Raw genomic sequence first — 12,480 nt, 5'->3', positions numbered from 1 at the left:
GAAAGGAAAAATAAAATTGCAGAGAAAATTGCAGGAGAAAATATTTTTAACATAAAGATCAGCAATGGAAATATAGGGTATTAGTACTTAACTTAACCCAAAACAGATAATAGAAAAAAATGCGAAGGTCTTTTTAATTATGGGAAATACTGATTGAAAGTATATATGAAAATAATCAACTAAATTCATATATGTGTTAAATAACCAGTTGCAAATATTCAAGTCAGCAAATTGAAAACTGCAAGCATCTGTGGCTATCCCCAGTTTTCTTTCCTTCAACACTTTCAGTAATTTAGCGACACAAGTGAAACTTTATGGCAGTCACAAAAGCATGTAGCTTGAAGATAAACTTTCGATAGTTCCTGTTCCTTTCAGGATACGTCAAACATCACACACGTACAGAAACAAATACTCGGTGAATGCATCCATTGATCGATAACAGTTTGCAGGTTGGTCATCATATTTTTATTTATTCAACTTTTGTCTTTGCTTTTTTCTGTTCTTTTCAAGCAGGGTCAAACACAGTCTTTCTGATCCGCTACAATCAGGTGCTCTCTGTACAACTCTCCCTTTCTTCTTCAGTAGGGGATGCATTCACCACACTGATGCATGGCTTTTGATGATCCGAAAAACGTGGGTGTTCCTCAAGAGCTACTGATCTAGATGTCTTCATTGCTAGAAATAGATCAAAGGAGACCTTCTCCAAAACCGTAGAGTGATATCACAAAGAAAACCCAATATGATTAAAGTTTTACTGTCAAATTATATTCTCACCACTAAGCAAATCCTGTACCTCTTTTAACATTTGGTAGAAAGACCGAAGAAACTAGCTATATTAACATGTTATACTTATATTCAATAACTCATTCTTTTTTCTGAAAAAGTGGGTAAATGATCATAATTCTTTAGGTCAAATGATGAAGCCTGTGCCTACCGGAATCAGCAGTGCATTTCAGAATTAACTTATCTATGTTGCTAGGAGTTACTGAGACATTTGAGACTCTTGATGTATCACAATTTTAGGGAAATAAAGTAAAAATACTTACCTGTTTGGATTTTGGTTGCATCAACTTTGAAAGGGAGAAATAATTGAACTGACAAGTAAACATAAGAGTATTTTGCAAGTATACATCATAAAGCTAAATGCTACAAATGTATAATAAATTTACTTTGGCAAAATTGTGTACTACACAGTTTGTAGAAAACAGTTTGATAAATGTGATAACTTAACATCTTTATTTTTTGTGATAATGATGGTTATAGCAAATTTCAAAATCATCCAGGGTGCCTACACTATAAATTAATGCCACTTTCAAAACAGAGATGAGAAGTTTTACTGTAATATTTTTTTTTAATGTAAACTTAATTTTAAGGTTTTTTAAATAAAATGTAACTTAATTTTTACAAACTGTATTTTACCAATTTTGTAGCCTAAAGAAGAATACAGTCTACCAGAAACCATAAGCTAAATGGCTTTTTGATTCTTGGAGGCCATTCTCACTTTCTCTGATATCCAGTTACTTATTTTTGCCATATGCACAACCAAGACAAAATTACTCAACATTCCTCTTAAGGGGTAAAAGTCACTCCACTTACCTTATTCTTCTGAGCACCGCAGCTGACATTCAATTCTTATATTGGCATTTCATTATCTGTATAATGAAGAGAATCAAATTTATATAATAAAAATAAAATTAATGGACCTGGAACATAAATCGTATTTTAAAAGGCTTGATATTTGGGAAAAACAACGATAAATACAAACTATGTACAAAAAATACTGAATCGAGTTGAAGAATTAGGAATTATTTGGTAGATCATGGATCTAGTCACCTACCAGATGTAGAAGCTGTTGCAAATTAACTGAAAGGGAGCCAGGAGTTGAAGAGGAGACAGAAATATCACAAAGAGCTTTTAGTGAGAGCTTAATATTTATAGTAGTTTTAGGCAAGGTGAGATTAGTCAAACTTGTCTAAATTGGATTCAAAGTGATACCATGTGGGTTAGATTCTGGATTGGCGAAGTTTTAACACTGCTCTACTGAAATAATTGTCTTTAAAGTAAGGAACAGATTGCTTTTTTATGTGCTGTTGAAATTTATACAACGTGAAGGTAATCTATGAAAGAGTAAGCATAAATTTGAAATTAAAGATCCTTAAAATCAATTAACCGATCAAATTATATATCCTTTTAAAATGTTTCATACTAACATTTATCTATTACTGACAGAGAAACCAAAGAAAGCAAAAATTCAGAATTTAAATTTTTTTATAAACCTGTGTCCCAATTTTTTTACTGTAGTGCTTAAACTGTCATATCCTTGGCAATTAATTCTGCTGTAACTTTATTCTCTTTTTATAGTTTTTAACACTCAAATTAAGAACATAGTCTAATGTAAACCTAGCTGAATTGAAAACAGAAAATGTATGTATATATATATGAGAACATGTATATAAAAATATGTATTTTTTTAAAGGTACCTTTAAAAGTCTTTCATATTATATCTCTCACACACACACGTGATGTGAAGATCAGAAGATCACTTGTAACCACCCAATATGAGCGAGTATATTTTTAAGAAATATAGTGTTCAAATATTGTTTTATCTCATACAAGAGCAATTTATGGCTGTTTTATGGTTTTCATTTGGCTATGTCACTCTAAACCTACTTTGCTAACAAAGGGTAAACACGGTAGGGAATGAAATATCTTTTAACAAATAAGAAACACAGCAACAGCATGTATGTGATAGGAAAAATTAAAAGATCCTGAGTAAATAAGTATACATGAATTGACTTCGATCTGAAGTGCTTTGTTATCCCTGAAAATTACCTTAAATTCATTGAAGATTTTTAGGACCCATTTAAATGGTTCACCTACTTGGATTGGGTGTCTTTTTAGTATCAGAACTGAATGATATCTATTAGATTGAATATTTTACACTCACAAGAGGTTTAAAAAACTAATCAACAGAAGTAGACTGTATGCTAACTAATCACTAAGAGACTCTTGATCAGAATTGCGCATTGCCAAGAGGCTCTCAAACAGGAGCGAACATGCCCTTTCTTAAGAGGACCCTGCTGCATAGCTGTGTTACAGTTTCTTCAATAAAGGAGAACTCTAAAAAAAACACACACTATGAATGCCTAATGTAGCTGTCCAGCTCATCGCAAGGTCAAACTGTAAAACTTTAAAATCCAGTTAAGACACTTATAAGTACATCCCGTGAAAGAATTCTTATTCTATTGAATGTCATGGTAATGTTAAATCTAAAATGCTAAATCAAAGCATTATTTCACTGGGATCCAATTTATTATATAAAATAATAATCAAAATGTTAGACTTGATATGAAGTATGACTTATATTTATTTTCTCCTTCTTCTCCTACTTCTTCTTCTTCTTCCCCCTTTCATTTGCTCCATTCTCTTAAAATCTATGGTCTTTTGAATAAATTTATTTTAGTTCCCCATCCTTAGCCTCAAAACTAATCTGTCTTTTCTTAGAATACTTAAAATTTGACTGTATGTATTCTGTTACTGTGTGTGGGTTGCATTTATTTTCCCCTCTCTGTTCTTTGCAAAAAGTATTTCTTCTTTCTAGAATGTGTTTGCATACATTAGAACACATTGTACGCAGAGGTAAACACTAGAATGTTTACCTCTGTGGTTCTCAGTGTGAGCTGCATATTTGGGTTACCTAAAGGACCTTGACAACCATCTTTGAGGACTGCAGATTTATTTTATTATTTCATTGCTTAGGGATAGGTTGGGAATTGTTTTCAAGTTCACTAATTATAATGTTTAGTCAAAGTTATGAACCACTAGAAACCCGCCTTAAACACTCTTGGAGATACCGGACAAGTGACACCTGTAGGTTTGTTGCTTTCTATAACACACCTTCAGAAAAAAAAATAATTTTCCTTTCAACCGTTAGCACTTACGCACCATCCTACTCATATAGTTGTCAATATACTGTTGAAGAGCCTCTTAAATAGTGATTTAAGACTTTGGTTATTTTGGGGCATATTATATTGTCATATTTTTCTTCCTTTCTTATAGATTCTTATGGTCAGACATTATGGTTTATACATCTTTGTTTGGTGCTGTGCCTTGTGTACTTCATATGCTAAGTAAAGTTTTGTTACGTTAGTGTAAACTAATGTATTATCCACAACTAAATATATTCTGATCCCATAAAATTAAATATACTTGTTCTACAATCTTCACATATAATTTATCAGGAATTGTTAATCAAATAAAGGGTGTACTCTTAAATACGTACACATAAGTATTAATATTTAGAGATGTGTGTGTATCAACTTCCAAGGAAAAATTAACAATAAAAGTTTTAAAAATAAAAGAAGAAACAAATCCAAGATGATATTACTATTTGTTTTCTATATTAAAAAATAAAAAATGAAAAATGATATATCATATTCTAACCTTACTAAAGGTTATATGTGATTTTCTTTTTCTCTAAATTTCCATGCTTTGAATAGTACGTTGGTCAATATAAATGCTTGACAGCATTTTATGGATTTAAAGAATTAAATAATGAATCTAATTTTATGTATCCTATAAAATAAACAGAAGTAATTATAGAATCATAAATTTGGACTGAATCAAATAAATTTTTCGTTGTAAGAATTAGGGACAAGCATACAGATTATAACAACTTCCCTGATAAGGAGTCCCAGCTATCTGCGAAGGATTTGTATAGAATACTTTAGGTACGGTCTTTTTGGTTAGAATATTTGAAGATTGGACTATATATTTTTTTCAAGATAATAAATTGTAATAGACCAGCTATGATTTGGAGAAGATAATTCTCAATAAAAATAAGATAACTTGGCTTCAACCTATAATGTGTGCCAAACACTTTGTTGAAGTGGTTTTCTTTCCTGGAGTAGAATAAGTTTTATACTAGGCTTATGTTGAGGTGTTGCTATGGTAACTATGTATGTCTTGCAAACTGTAAACAATTGTGTAAAGTGGTCAAATAGAGCACATGTTTATAGCTGGACTAGTTCAGTTCAAATGTATACATTCAATTTTTAATATTATCTTTACAAAGAAATATTTATTCACTTCAGATGGATGTTCAGAACCCTATTCCAAAAGATTACAGCCATTTGTGTGTGGGTACATGTGTGTAATTGGGGGGAAAGTGACATTTCTTTCCATTTTCCAAATCATAAAGTGAGGTGATTATAATACAGACAACTAGAATTCACAGTTCATCTATATAATTATTATGAGTAGTCTCTGAAAACATGCCAAAAGCTTTTCTAAGAATTAGGCCCTCAGGTATAAAGATTAGCATGGTTAAATTGACTGCTGGCGATTTGAACAATCTCTAAAGGCTCTGCATAAAATCCATTGACAATGAAAATTTTCATTTGAAAAATGTGCTGCCATGGGCAATCTATGCTAACCAATTTATAGTCTCTATTTTTATGGGAGTTTGGAAGAAAATGCTTTTAAATCAGCCAAACAAAACTCCCTGAATATGTTATAGATTCATACGTGATGACTTTGCCACCATGAAAAAGATAGAAATTATAAAAAGTCAGAGGGCATGCATCTTCTACATGCATCTAACTCTGCTATGGGTTTGAAACAGGGAGTGATGTTTCTATGCTGTCCTCTATGCTAAATCCCTGAATGAGACAGTGGAATGTAAGACTAAGGTTCTTGTCTAATAACATTTATTCCCAAGGAAAATGTAACTTTGAAAAGCACTTATAATATACAGAAGGTAATTATTAGTAGCAACACCACAGCCACACTCAATATTCATATATTTTCAATGTCATATGGAAAGAGTAACAATTTAGATTCACTCATTCAACTGATAAACACATTTTCTAATTAGTAGTATATAACTATTGTCACATTTGGGGTGTCCTACAGATTTTGAAAACTACTGTTAACCAAGGAAATGAAGAGCATTTTCTATCTCCAGATTGGTCCTAAATCTGGGGATAGAAAAATAAAATTTAAAAAAATGTGCTCGACTTTGACTTATCTTCTGTGTTATTTTATTTTCCTATTTTCTGGAAATGTGTTGCATTTATCCATTTGAAAGATGTAATGTTAGCAAATTCAGAGAAGTAAATATAATTAAAAATTAAGTGTGTGAGACAAAAGTCCAGACAACAGATTTTTATAGATAGAATGAGAAAAATGAGAATATGAGAAATTATGTGTTATGCTGTTACTTTAAGGAATGATACACTTTGTGACTAAATGTATTAATTATCCAGGATATTTTCTCATTATTGTCATGTGAAAGATGAAATTTCATTATTCTCAAAAAATGTTGACTTTGTTTTATCCATCTTTCAAATATCAACACAGAATAGAAATTACAGAAAAAAGTAAATTTAAGAGAAAATTATGATGTCATCTATCTGCTTAAAAACTCAAAGAAAATCTTCACAACTTTCCAAGGCAGATACCAAGGGTCGGCCATTACATTAAGCAGTACAATAATGGGACAAATGCTTCTGGATTTTCACTCCTTAGGAAATGCATTCAATTTCTTCCTATTTTGACACTAATATTAGGTCAGCCCACCTCTGAAAACATTGTGTTGAAATGGCTGTCTTCATATATTCCTCATTGTGGTTCTTTGGTGAAATTGTCACTTTAGAGTCAAATTAGGGATCATTCAACGAGAGCCACAGCAGCATTGGTAATCAGCCTCAGGTTATTTCTTCCACATGAGAATTTTCAAGGCAGTCACTCATAGTTCATATCACACTTTTCCAAAGCATGAATGTCTATTGGTTGCATCGTGTAATGAGTCTGAATTTAAGTTTATAATTGTATAAATTTATGGATTCTGGTTGGTAGTATTTGGTTTTTGCATTTGACTCCAGGTTTTCTTTGTTACCAAAATATTATTTTTCTTTTTAATATTTTCATATCAAATTTTATTGCATCAATTTATATTAATAACTTATAGCCTATTGTTTTAGGTCATGTTTCTTCCTTAATTTAGGAAAAGTTCCTAATAAAATTTACCATCATGTAGGCAAGGATCCTATGTATTAATTAAATAAACACTATGCTTTTTTTGTACATTCTATAATGTAAAAGAGCTAAAAGACCCTGACAAAAGACACACTTCTTTGAAATGTGTTAACAATGTTAACAATGAAGTTACCACAGTGTTAACAATGAAGGGGAAAACTTATTGAGTTCAAAGAGTAATTTTTTTCAGATATTTCTCTTTTTCTGAATCTCAGACAACTATATTTTAAAATTTGAAGAATTTAACTACGAAGAATCATTCACCATTTTAATCTCATATATGCCTTACCTTTTAATATTTGTACAAAACTGAGCTGTTTTAAGTCTTCAATGACACTTTAGATAATCATTCTATAAACAGAGCAGAATCCACCCTCATAGAAATACATATTTTTGGTCATTTGAAATTCTGAATGTGAAGAGATAAATAGTATCATTTTAGTTTAACAGCTTGATCTTTGAAGTTTACATATATTGACTAATTTTATTCTGACAATAGCATTGAATATGGTGAATTGATCACAGTATGGTGCATCAAATTGATAATTCACAATCTATAGTTCATTAATCTGTAAATACTTAAGAAACCAAAATATCTGTCCTAGTGGGTAAATAGTTAAAAACTAACTTGTGAGTATCTGTGCACCATTTTTTCTCTCTTTGCTTCTGGCCTCATATTTTTCCATACTCAGCAGGGATTTCATGGCTGACCACATTGTTGCTTTCACAGCACTCTCCTGCATACTTGTCACCAAACCTCCAGGTCAATCTCAAGTTTACTCTTGAAGAAATGGAGTAGAAGATGAAATAGAAAATAATTAGGTAAGGCCTCTCTAGAGAGGGTGGTTACAAATTGCCACAAAACTTATCGACTTAAAATAACACACATTTCTTACCTTACAATTTCTGGGAGTCAGCAATCTGAGTTTGACTTAACTAGGTGCTCTGCCTAAGGGTCTCTCACAGGATCACAATCAAGGTGTCATACATGACTCTCATCTGAAGGTCCAGTTGCTGATGGATCTACTTCCAAGTTTAGTGGTTGTTGGCAAGAATCAGTTCCCCGTTGACTTTTGACTAGAAATCTTCCACAGTTCTTTGTTAATTTGGGTCTCTCCATCAAAATGTGCAAGTCAAAAAAGCAATGGAGAGGATGGTTTAGCAATATGGAATTCATAAACTTTTGTAAGTTATTACATGATTGACATCTCATCAACTTACTGTAGTTTATTGATCTCTAGGATTAGTTTATACTTGCAAGGAGTGGAATACACAAGGGCATGAATACCAGAAAGTGAGGTTTATTGGGAGCTAAGTTTGAAGTCTTCATAACATAGTCAAACAAAAAATTGTTGTTTTCCCTAGTAGTCAGATCTCTAAAGAGCCATTTTAATACAAAAAATGTGTTAATTCCATTTCACTTTCATTAAAACAATGAAACCATGTCACCCAACTACTACTTTGTAACAAATGTTTCCCAAGAGCATTGGAAACTTGTAGTCTAACCAGATGTATACCCTAACGTGGTTTCACAATCCCTTGAGAGAAAGAAAGTAGAAATCTGAAAGAAGAGGGAAAACAGTTATACAAATGGCAAGTGTTTAAATTTTTTGTAATCTGGATAATATAAACAATGTTACTGGAATTGCAGATGGATAAAGAAAGGGAAAAAGGTAAAGGGATGAATAAGAAAGCCAGAGTAATATTTCTTAAAACTAGTATCAAATCATGTTACTTGTCTTCCTTTAAGCCGTCAGTAGCATCTCTGAGCCTTGGGGCTTAAACCTATCAGTTCCCCATACTCTGCATGGTCTCAAAGTGATTTCACTCCCACCTAACTCTGACCTCATGTCCTGACTCCTCTATTCCACTCCTGCCTCTCCCATAGTTCAATTGAGTCATTTTTAAGTCCTCATGAACTGCAAAACTTTTGCAACCTTGGGTATACTTACTTTTCCCTTTGCCTGAAATTTTTTATTTCACATTTCACATAATGAATCCTTCCCTAGATTCTGTGTTCACTAATAACAAGTCATGACCACCCTTTTATCTGAAAATTACTTTGAGCCAAGCAAGAGCGTCCTCTATCTGGCAGCTATTTCCTTCTACTGAGCTATACTCTCCCTCAGACTTGAATCCATAACTTGTTGACTAGGATACAAAAGGAATAATTGTCTCTCCTTCTAAAATGCATGAATTGTGCTCATTGTTTCTTTATGGTAGGCATTACTGTTTATAATTATTTTATTCATTTTTTTTTGCTCATATTTGTCTATTGCCCCTATTTGGATGAAAGCTCACAAAAGGAGGCAGGATATGTCTTTTTTCTTGATCACTGTCAAAACTTCCACAATTAGGAAAGTGTCCAGATTATGGTAAGCTCTCAATAAATATATTTTGTTTTTAATAAAATATTGTAAATTAATTATTCATTTGATCAGAACTGAAGTGTGTTATTTTGGCCCTATTTGAATTTAAACAATGGCATGTCTTGTCTGTCTTGGCTGCAGCTATTGCTTGGATATGATTTGTCTGTCCCCACTTAAGCTCTTGTTTTAAATTAATACCCACCTCCAGGTAAGGTGGTGTTGGAAGGTGGGACTCAGAGGGAGGTGTTTGGGATGTTGGAGCAGATCTCTCATGAATAACTTGCTCCTTTTCTAGGTAGTTAATGAGTTACTGCTCTCATGAAGCTGGACTAGTTCCCTTGGGAATGGATAAGTTCCAATGAGAAGGAGCTGGTATAAAGCCAAGACATCCCCCAGGTCCTCTCTTCACACATGTCTACTTCCCTTTTGACCCTCTCAGCCATGTCATGACTCAGCATGAAAGCTCTCACCAGAAGCAAGTGTCATGCCCTTGAACTTCTCAGCCTGCAGAACCATGAGCTAAATAAACCACTTTTCTTTGTAAGTTACCTAGTCTCAGGTATTCTTTTATAGCAACACAAAATCTAGTAAGCTCTTTTATGTCTAGAATTAAAGTAGTATATTATAGTGCCCCCAAATAGTCACAGTTCATATTTTGGTGCCTATGTAATTATTAATACCACTCCCTTTATTCTCAAGATATACTGGTTGGACTGATACATTAAATGGCTACTGTATTTGTGTCTCCTAAAACCTCTCTCTTCCAATCCTTTATTACCTTTTTTAAATGAGCTTTTTACAAAGAAATATCTTTATAAGAGTAAAATTTCATCTCTCTCGGGTGTAAGACCTTGAATAAGTCAAATGTTTTTCAATGTATATTTACTATCTTTTAAGGGTATTACTCATACCCACATTGTAGAGTTGTCATGATTTGTAAATGGCACAATGCTCATAGAGAGTCAGATATTAGGCATTTAAATGATAGTTCCCCTCACCAAAGATAACCATGAGAACCAAGCTCCCAGGAGTTTAATACACACACACACACACACACACACACATACACACACACTATATATGTACATATTATATATATATAAAATACTGGGTTAAGTACATACTTTATTTTCTTGATCTATTGCACTTGGATATATAAAATATTTAAATGGAGCTGCGGAAAATATAAAGTTAGCATATAATATACTTTCTGAAATTTAGTCCTCTTCAAAGCAGTCACCCCCTTTGATGATCAAGCATTAAAATGTTTATAAATAGTGCATTTAAGATTGAGTAAAATACATTAAACTTGTGCATTTAAATAGGGAATGAATGGCATCTTTCAACATATATTTATAACCTAAATTACAATTATTAATGTAAATAATTAAAAAGGAATGATCACTACTTTTAGTTATGCTAATGTTTTCTTTTTTCTTGAGGAACATAGAGAATCTATGTCAGTATTATCTGAAAATTAAGTTTTTACTTTTATGCTGCCAGTAAGTAACACTTTGGGTACATGCATTTAAAAATTAATACTTAGAATGTTTATTTATCCCAATTTACTTATCAAAGCAAAGGAAGCCCTAAAAATATGAGAAGGTAATTAGAAAATCAAGTGAGCTACCTAACCACAGCTTTAAAAGTATGTGAGTTAGAAAGCCAAAATTCTTCTATTTGAAAGTCAACAACTCAAATCAATGTAAAGGAATGTTGTTTTCCATAAAGATTACTAAAGTCAGATTGCAATGACATCCTCTCCCTCCAAACTGTCAAGCAAATAAACAAAAGCTACTTTAAGTCTCTAGTTATATACATAAAATTATAGGAGGAATGAGTCAAAGCAAGAATCACTCAAGCCTTAAAAAGATTGAAAATTTTATTGTTTATTAAGAAAGTAAAGGAATAAAAGAAAGGCTACTCCATAGGCAGAGCCGCCTGAAATATGTTATAATTGAGAACTTCTACTCTGCTGCCTTGATTGAGGGCCTTTTTATTAATAATTTTTGAAACGATCAAGTAGAGAAAAATGTTAGTAGGCCAGGATGTAGGACTTTCGGTGTCTTCAGCAGCTACTGTTGACCAGCCTTTTCTTTTCTCTACAATAGCAAGTAGTAGCAATGATAGGAAATGAGAAACGATTTGACCAGGGTGAGTGATAGAGCAGAAGGTTATCTCATATCTTTCAGAAGTCTTGGAACATCTGGAATTGTTCAGTTTATTTCACATGGGCGATAAAATGGAAAAGCTGGTGTGTAGTAATTTAGTGGCTTCCCACTTCATCATGCATTCTTTGTATTTTTGCAATAGATTTGATATGTGTTTTTATTTTTGAATGCTAAATGGTGTTCATTATATAAACGAAATGAGCCACTTGGTGACTATGGAGACATTGTTTCTACAATCTGCCAAAAATTAACTGAACAACTGCCATGAGTGATGATGGGGAACTAAGTCTTTGCATATGCTGAAAAAATATAAAAATAAATTCCATGTGTATTGCATATCCTTCAATTCACAGCTGGTTAAGCCATTAAAAGTACCACATTTTTTTCCAATTTGCTTCACACTGAATGGAATTTATGAGTCTATTTGTAAAATTAACATTCATTCTCCCCTATTATTAAGATTCTGATTAACTTGTTTTCAATTTCCAAGACTACAGCCTCAACTCTTTCTCCCTTTAGTCCTCTGTTTTACACTACTTTTTTCATTATTTGTTACTAAGTCAGGTGATGGTCTGGCAAAGTGGAGAAATAGTGAAACTAATGGATCTAACAATTTATTAAAAGCCTTGATGAATTTGGAGGTTGATGGATATTTTGATAATAGCGTGATGGGTGAAAAGACAGATGAGAGACAGAGACATTTCTTTCTCTCTCTCTCTTTCACACATACACACACACACACACACACACACACACACACACAGAGACACCCACCCCCCCACACCCCCACACACATTTATATATGTGAATACCATCAACAAGTCTTGCATAGGGCAGGGACCTTTTCTTACTTCCCGAGTCTGCTCATATGTTAGTTTTATAAAGTTTAACTTTCAATGCTC

The 12,480-nt window shown here is 32.7% G+C and overlaps 2 long non-coding RNA genes across 3 annotated transcripts in view; one reads left to right on the top strand and one right to left on the bottom strand.

Moving 5' to 3' along the window:
- Positions 1–450: 450 nt before the first annotated feature.
- The window catches only part of LOC103886905, a 58,862-nt gene continuing 46,832 nt past the window's right edge, over positions 451–12,480 (bottom strand). The window contains exons 3-5 of one of the 2 annotated variants that reach the window (XR_002523861.2): positions 7,935–8,152; positions 1,597–1,652; positions 451–675 (exon numbers count right to left, since the gene is read on the bottom strand). This is a non-coding gene — a long non-coding RNA (uncharacterized LOC103886905). Of the gene's footprint in view, positions 676–1,596; positions 1,653–7,934; positions 12,333–12,480 lie in introns of those variants that run through there. The other variant, XR_650763.4, reaches the window with a different exon arrangement.
- LOC103886906 lies at positions 3,791–9,760 on the top strand. The gene is made up of 3 exons (XR_650764.4): positions 3,791–3,870; positions 7,769–7,860; positions 9,703–9,760. It is a non-coding gene; the product is annotated as an uncharacterized LOC103886906 (long non-coding RNA).

This window comes from Papio anubis, chromosome 8 (genome assembly GCF_008728515.1).
Source record: "Papio anubis isolate 15944 chromosome 8, Panubis1.0, whole genome shotgun sequence".
NCBI lineage: Eukaryota > Metazoa > Chordata > Mammalia > Primates > Cercopithecidae > Papio > Papio anubis.
This window is presented reverse-complemented; position numbering and strand designations above follow the sequence as displayed.